This window comes from Lepidochelys olivacea (assembly GCF_965140295.1).
Source record: "Lepidochelys olivacea isolate rLepOli2 genome assembly, chromosome: 6".
NCBI classification, from domain to species: Eukaryota; Metazoa; Chordata; order Testudines; family Cheloniidae; genus Lepidochelys; species Lepidochelys olivacea.
The window spans coordinates 91,698,938-91,706,644 of record NC_140416.1 but is presented as its reverse complement, the minus strand read 5'-3'; positions in this window follow the sequence as shown (position 1 = coordinate 91,706,644).

The following is a 7,707-nucleotide window of genomic DNA, read 5'->3' as shown; positions in this document are numbered from 1 at the left end:
TGCAGGGGGTGCTGCAGCACCCACAGGTTTTGTGTGGGGTCCCGGCCACCAACCCCACACACAGGGTCCCAGTGCTGCCGACCCTGTGCCCAGGGCTCTGCTCCCAGCCCCACGCCCAGGGTCCCAGTGCTGCCGACCCTGTGCCCAGGGCTCTGCTCCCAGCCCCACGCCCAGGGTCCCAGTGCTGCCGACCCTGTGCCCAGGGCTCTGCTCCCAGCCCCACGCCCAGGGTCCCAGCTACCACTGGCACCCGGACCCACGCCCAGGGTCCTGGCTGCAGGAGCCACGCCTGGGACTCTGCTCCTGGCCCCACTGTGATTCCAGCCTCAGCCCCCTTAGCTCTGTCTGCGTTCCCCCCTACCCCCGGAGTCACAACACGGTCCTGGCCACAGCTCTGGGGAGAGGGGGCATGGACACGGGTAAGGGGGGTATGAAGTAAAAAGTTTGGGGACCCCTGGCTTTCAGCACCCCCACTGTAAAAAGTGTTCCAGTGCCCACTGGTAGTGAATTCCGAAAAGTCATTTGTCCATAGTCGGGTGGGTTTTTGGTCCCTTTTCTTTCAAAGTTTCTTAAAATAATTTTTGGGCCGAAACTGATTTTTGTCCCTTTAACTCTGATAGTTAGGGGAAAGGTTGCGCAGGAGGGAGGTGGCTAAAAAGGGAGAATCCAAATAGTGACATAAATGTGATCTCACTATATGCAGCTGTGTTGGATTTTTCTGCCACTCTGCTGACCAGGCAGGCGTGGTGGGGTTCCTATGGGCTGCCTAATTGTCTGTCAAATTCAGGGTGGTGGAGGAGTGCATCCGGGTGGAAGTTTAAAGAACTCATGGAACTTTAAAAAAAAAACAAAAAAACATGAGATAAATTCCAGTGTCTTGGTCAATCACCCTTCTCTCAATTAAAAACAGATTCTGCTGGCTCAGTCTGTGTGTAAACTACTACTGCCAGCTGTGTTTGCCTTACACATTCAGTGCAAGAGCGGGTGCAGTGATACAAAAAGCAGTTACATTGTTTTTCAGATAAACATGGTGAATTCTCTCTGTTTTATTATTATTTGTTGTGCTAGAGTTGGGACCCTAAAAATTCAGTGATTCACTTAGACACTTGTAGCAGAAGCTTCCTATTTGTTGTTCACTAATTGTCATTTCACAATTTTTCTGCTCCAAAAGTTACTATAATCCCATCACAGACCACATGTGTAATTTAGGTGACCCACCACACACCATGAGTAGCAAGTATTTAAAGATAAATTTGATCTATCTGTGTATTTATGCTTATCCCCATGGACTGTGACTGCCTTATAGTTTTATAGTCAAAGCAAACATTTTGTAAATTATCCATTTGGTGAAAATTGTACAAACAAACCATTCAGCAAATACTGCTGAATAATGAACACAGTTGGAGAAAACATGATTATTTCACAAACAGAAAACAGAGTTCCCTTCATAACAGTTCTACTCATTACACTTCCAGTATCTTAGCTCTTCCATAAAGCCCCTTGGCACACAGGAACAGTGAAAGGTGCTAGATAAATACTTGGGTTCTACATCAGTCTTTCTTGCTCCTTTGAAATGTTCTTGTTCCATGTTTCAATGCAGAAAACAGTACAAGTGAATATTGTATTTCTGGCAGCTGTAGAAGAGATGGATTTCCAATGATATAGTCAAGCATATTTGCCAAGCCTTTAAGTCTCCCTCCCTTTTTCAATGAAATTAACACTTGCAACACTGGCATTGTACAGATTGGCAGATAACTAATGGCTCAAGCCTACGACTTGCTGATGTCCTCAATTCCCACTGAAGTAATGGGTGCTGGGCACTGCACACTAGAGGTGAAATTTCCTCTGCTGCATAAAACCTGAGTAACTGGATTCCAGGTGGGTATGATGCAGGGTGGCTGGGAATGTGAATTCCAACACACACCCCGCCCTCCCTCCCTCTGCTATTCCAGTCTATGGGCTGAAATAGTCGCTGCGACCCCTTAAAGAGTATATCTACACTGCAGTCTCAGGGTGTGACTGTAGCTCATATGTACATACCCGAGCAGTGAAGTTGCAGCAGCGCAGTTACGTATGGGCTGTACAAGCCAGCCTAGAACTCAGGGTATTTATTATGCTGAAACCTGTTCTGCCACAGTTTCACTGCTCTAGTATCCGAGCTAGTTAGACCAAAGCTAGGTGGGGTATGTCTATGCAAGCTGTAGTTGCAGCCTGTGATTGCCTTGTCGACAAACTCAGAGACGGCTGTGCGCTGTACCAAGACAACTGGATGCACATAAACACAACTCAGTGGCTTTCCCTAGACCATATCTGGCCTGTCCCCAAGTAATGAGTGTTAGGCATTTGGATAATTTACTATTGGGGGACACACAAGTACCGAGAGAGACTGAGTGGTCTTCCATACTAGCCTGCATGCACTGGAGCAGAGACCATTCCCCCACGCATATAGGATGAGCAGGCACCCCAATATAGCTTCTAAGCAACCAGACTCCTCTTCCATGGTCTCGCTGTAGGTCTTAAATGGTTCTGAGAGCCTTGGGACAGCCCTCTCTATTGGGGGTGGGGGTGTGAAAATGCCAAGGAGTATGTAGTTCTGTGAGCTCCATATGGAGCGGCGAACCGTGGCCCATGGGAGCTGCAATCGGCCAAACCTGCAGACGCGGCAGGTAAACAAACCAGCCCAGCCCACCAGGAGGCTTACCCTGACAGGCCACTTGCCAAAGGTTTCCGATCCCTGGTACAGATAATTCTGGCCCCAATTCAGCAAGGTACTTAAGCACATTCACTTCCATGGGACTGCTCACACACTTAAAGTTATGCATGTGCTTTGCTGAATCACAGCCTTAATGTGTAGTCTCCAAAGGGTTAAATTATCATTCTCCTGGGAGACAGACACCCCACTGCCACCACAACACTTTACTTTGTTCAATATGGTGAAACATTCCACTGTGCTAACTAATCTAATTCAATTAAGCATACAATGGGATTTGTTTGAGAGCCACCCACATTTGAGATTGGAATGAAACAGGAAGTCTCAGGGCCTCCCAAAATAGCTTGAATTATTAGTAAAACCTTTGTAATGAAGATTTCATATAAAAAAAAACTAATCAATTTAAACAAACAAATTAGATGAACAAAAGCAGTGTTTATGTATTTTCAGACTAGATTACAGAAGGGGATATTTAGATCTTTTGGTCTTGTTGAATAGTGCAGCCAATACCCACTCACAGAATCAGCTGAGATACTCTAATCATGTATTAAATAAAACTTAGAATGCACATCAACTGGAAATATCACAGGAACAGAACAGTGTGCCATGGTCAGAATGCAATGTTAGCTCACACGCTTCTTTGTTGTCCTAGTTCAGAAAATAGCAGGGTGAAAATCATCTTTATTCTTCAATCACAAATATTCAGAGTGGGGAAACCATATTTCATATACCATAATTAGTTTATTTACTTAGTCCTTAGTTCAGGGACGCTCATTCCCACATACTGAAGTTAGTCCTATTCAGGCCAGCATTTAAACACGTGGTTAACTTTAAGTTTCACTTTTACACTTTCCTCAGTCAGAATTTTATTGAATGTTTCAGTAATTTAAGGTTTCAGAGTAGCAGCCATGTTAGTCTGTATCTGCAAAAAGAAAAGGAGGACTTGTGGCACCTTAGAGACTTTAAATAAATAAATTTGTTAGTCTCTAAGGTGCCACAAGTCCTCCTTTTCTTTTTTCAGTAATTTAAGGTAATTTTGGATACAAGTTCTCTGTGAAAAGATGGGTTTAAAAATCCTAAGGTTGACTGCTAATTTTTATCCTTTCTAAAAAATTAGCTATATGCCATTCCAGCCATTGTCACAACCCAGCAGGACAAGAGCAGGAATAAATAGTCTGAGTATCTCTTAAGTCTGAATAGAAGAATAGTAGTTGGGAACAGAACTTTCCAATAGTGAAGTAGTCTGATCGACAATGAAAAAGGATCTTTTTTGGTGTGTGGTAGTAGGGGCACTACAAAGATTAGTTCTAACCAAATTATGTTCCCAGTTAGCCACAAATAGGAAAGTCTAAGTGTCATTAAAGTATCCCATTTGTACATATTTATTGCAGGTGGCAGATTTATGTATCTTGACATTGTTGGTATAATTTCCTTCAGATTTTAGTTTCCTAAACCCCTTTTCAGTGCCTCTGACAACTTGACGTACCTCTTCATCTAGTGTTGCACACAAGAAGAAACAATTTTGAAACTGAATTCTCTGGATTTTCTAGTCAGCATGACTTTTCCCACCCCCCAATATCTGTGGCTTGGAAGGATGGAAGGGAATCCTACTTGGGCATGTCTCCACTGCAGAGTAAACTGGCATTAGTGACACTCGAGTGTCACCTCTCTTGAGTTAGCCGAGCTTGAGTAAGAATGGCCACACAGCGAAATGACGCCATGCTGGTACTGCATTCCCTAGGGTGTAGAACCAAGACTTCCGGGGGGATTATTTGTGAGGCAGTCAGCTGAGCCATTCTGAATTCTTTCCCAGTGCATGGGGGGAGAACTTGTCTGTCTCACTTGCGTGCACAGCGGGAACTGTGGGAAGGCATTTGAGAACTAATAAGCACTCAAGTGGAGCTAGCCTGCTTCCACACTGCAGAGTAGTTGTGTGAGCAGCTGGTGAGTTGTGCTAATGCAAGCTATTTAGAAAAGCTGGACATGCACAAGTCCATGGGTCCAGATCTAATGCATCCCAGGGTGCTGAAGGAGTTGGCTGATGTGATTGCAGAGCCATTGGCCATTATCTTTGAAAATTCATGGCCATCAGGGGCAGTCCCGGACAATTGGAAAAAGGCAAATATAGTGTTCATCTTTAAAAAAGGAAGGAGGATCTGAGGAACTACAGACCAGTCAGCCTCACTTCAGTCCCCGGCAAAATCATGGAGCAGGTCCTCAAGGAAACCATTTTGAAGCACTTGGAGGAGAGGAAGGTGATCAGGAACAGTCAACATGGATTCACCAAGGGCAACTCATGCCTGACGAACCTGATTGCCTTCTATGATGACATAACTGGCTCTGTGGATATGGGGAAAGTGGTGGATGTGATATATCTTGACTTTAGCAAAGCTTTTGATATGGTCTCCCACAGTATTCTTGCCAGCAAGTTAAAGAAGTATGGATTGGATTAATGGACTATAAAATGGATAGAAATCTGACTAGATTGTTGGGCTCAACGGGTAGTGATCAACGGCTCAATGTCTAGTTGGCAGCCAGCATCAAGCGGAGTGCCCCAGGGGTTGGTCCCGGGGCTAGTTTTGTTCAACATCTTCATTAATGTTCTGGATGATGGGATGGATTGCACCCTCAGCAAGTTCGCAGATGACACTAAGCTGGGGGGAGAGGTAAATACAATGGAGGGTAGTGATAGGGTCCAGAGTGACCTAGACAAATGGGAATATTGGGCCGAAAGAAATCTGATGAGGTTCAACAAGGACAAGCGCAGAGCCTGCACTTAGGAAGGAAGAATTCCATTCACTGCTACAGGCTGGGGACCAACTGGCTAAGCAGCAGTTCTGCAGAAAAGGACCTGGGGATTACACTAGACGAGAAGCTGGATGAGAGTCAGTAGTGTGCCCTTGTTGACAAGAAGGCCAACGGCATTGGGCTGTATTAGTAGAAGCATTGCCAGCAGATCGACGGAAGTGATTATTCCCCTTTATTCGGCACTGGTGAGGCCACACCTGGAGTATTGTGTCCAGTTTTGGACCCCCCCACTACAGAAGGGATGTGGAGAGCAATGAAAATGATCAGGGGGCTGGGGCACATGACTTATGAGGAGAGGCTGAGGGAACTGGTCTTATTTAGTCTGCAGAAGAGAAAAGTGAGGGGGGATTTGATAGCAGCCTTCAGCTACCTGAAGGGGGGCTCCAAAGAGGATCAAGCTCAGCTATTCTCAGTAGTGGCTGATGACAGAATAAGAAGCAATGGTCTCAACTTGTAGTGGGAGAGGTCTATGTTGGCTATTAGGAAACACTATTTCACTGGGAGGGTGGTGAAGCACTGGAATGGGTTACCTAGGGAGGTGGTGTAATCTCCAGCCTTAGAGGTTTTTAAGGCCCAGCTTGACAAAGCCCTGGCTGGGATGATTTAGTTGTGGTTTGTCCTGCTTTGAGCAGGGGGTTGGACTAGATGACCTCCTGAGGTCTCTTCCAACCCTAATATTCTATGATTCTATGTTTCTAATTTAAGCTTAGCCAATACCCTCTGATGGGCCAGCCAATTCAGGTTAAAAGCACCACAGGCTTAAATTAAAAGGTTTTGTGTGTGGATGGTACTCCAGTGAGGGGCAGCACTGAAGTTATAACTTTGCAGTGAAGGCAAGCCCTTAGTCTTACAGAGAAAGAGTGAAATCCAGCCCACATTGAAATCAATGACAGTGCTATCATTGACGTCACTGGGGCCACCCTTTACCCAAAGAGTTAGAGCTGAAGGAACATAAAATGAGTTATTCTTTTCCCTAGAATTTTTGTTTTAAAGGTGAGAAGGAGATCATTGAGCATTGCCTGCAAGGTGATTAATTTATTCTAAGCCATTGAGAAACCCAGGGCTGGATGCTCACCTGGTGTAAATCATTGTAGCTTACTGATTTCAATGGAGTTAGGAGCATATGCACCACCTAAGGATCTGGCACCCAGCCTTTAAGATATCTGTGTATTTGTAGCTAGAAATGAATGTACTAGTTAAGTATTGGAATATGGGGTGCTATGTGGGGGAGTTACCAAGGATTTTGAATTTTATTCCAATCTGGAAGTGGTATGGTAATTGGGTTTCCTTAATTATGGGATGATGTGCACACGCTGAGATCAAAGAAATGCTTCATGCACTGCTCAATGGAGTGCCACATAAGGTACAGGCAAGACTGAGGAATCAAGCTGTAGTCTGAATAAAAACAAAAACGTTTGGGTCCAAATCCACAAAAGCATTTAGGCACCTAGACCCCAGATTTAGGTGCTTATGTCCTAGATTTAGGTACTATCATGATCCACAAAACCCCACTCAGCTGCTGCCTAACCCTGTAGGCACCTAAACTTTCTATGTACAAGTTTTCTAGGCACCTAAATTTCTGCCTCTGCACTTGCACCATGCCTCGCTCTAGGAGTCTGGACATGTATCTGATGTCTAAGCCCCCACACAATCCTCAAACCAGCTGAAGATGGGTGTTGCCCTGGCCAGCTCACAGATGGGGCCTGATCCAGCAGCTGTGTCCAGAACATGCCTAACTGCACACAAAACAGCCAGAGGGAGAGACTGACTCCCTTATAACCTTTAGCCTGGTAGTTAGGATACTCGCCTGGAATGTCAGAGACCCTGATTTAATTCCCTCACTGCCTGATGGGAAGGGATTTGAACAGGAGTTTTCCATCTCTTAAGTGAGTGCTCTATAACAACTGGACTATGGGATAGTCTGATGTGGGGCTCCCTCAATCTCTCTTGTTGAAGACATTCCACTTTGTATAAAATAATTAAATGTTAATTGTGCCAGGGAGAGAGAGTGACACTATAGTGCAGTGGTTAGGGAACTGACAGCAGGGAGATTCCTGTTCAAATTCTTTCTCCCTGGGGTTTCCACACCCTGGACGAGTACCCTAACCATTGGGCTAAAGGTTGTAAGGGAGTCAGTCTCTCCCTCTGGCTCTCTCCCATTGTCCTCCCCACTACCACACTGTGTGGAG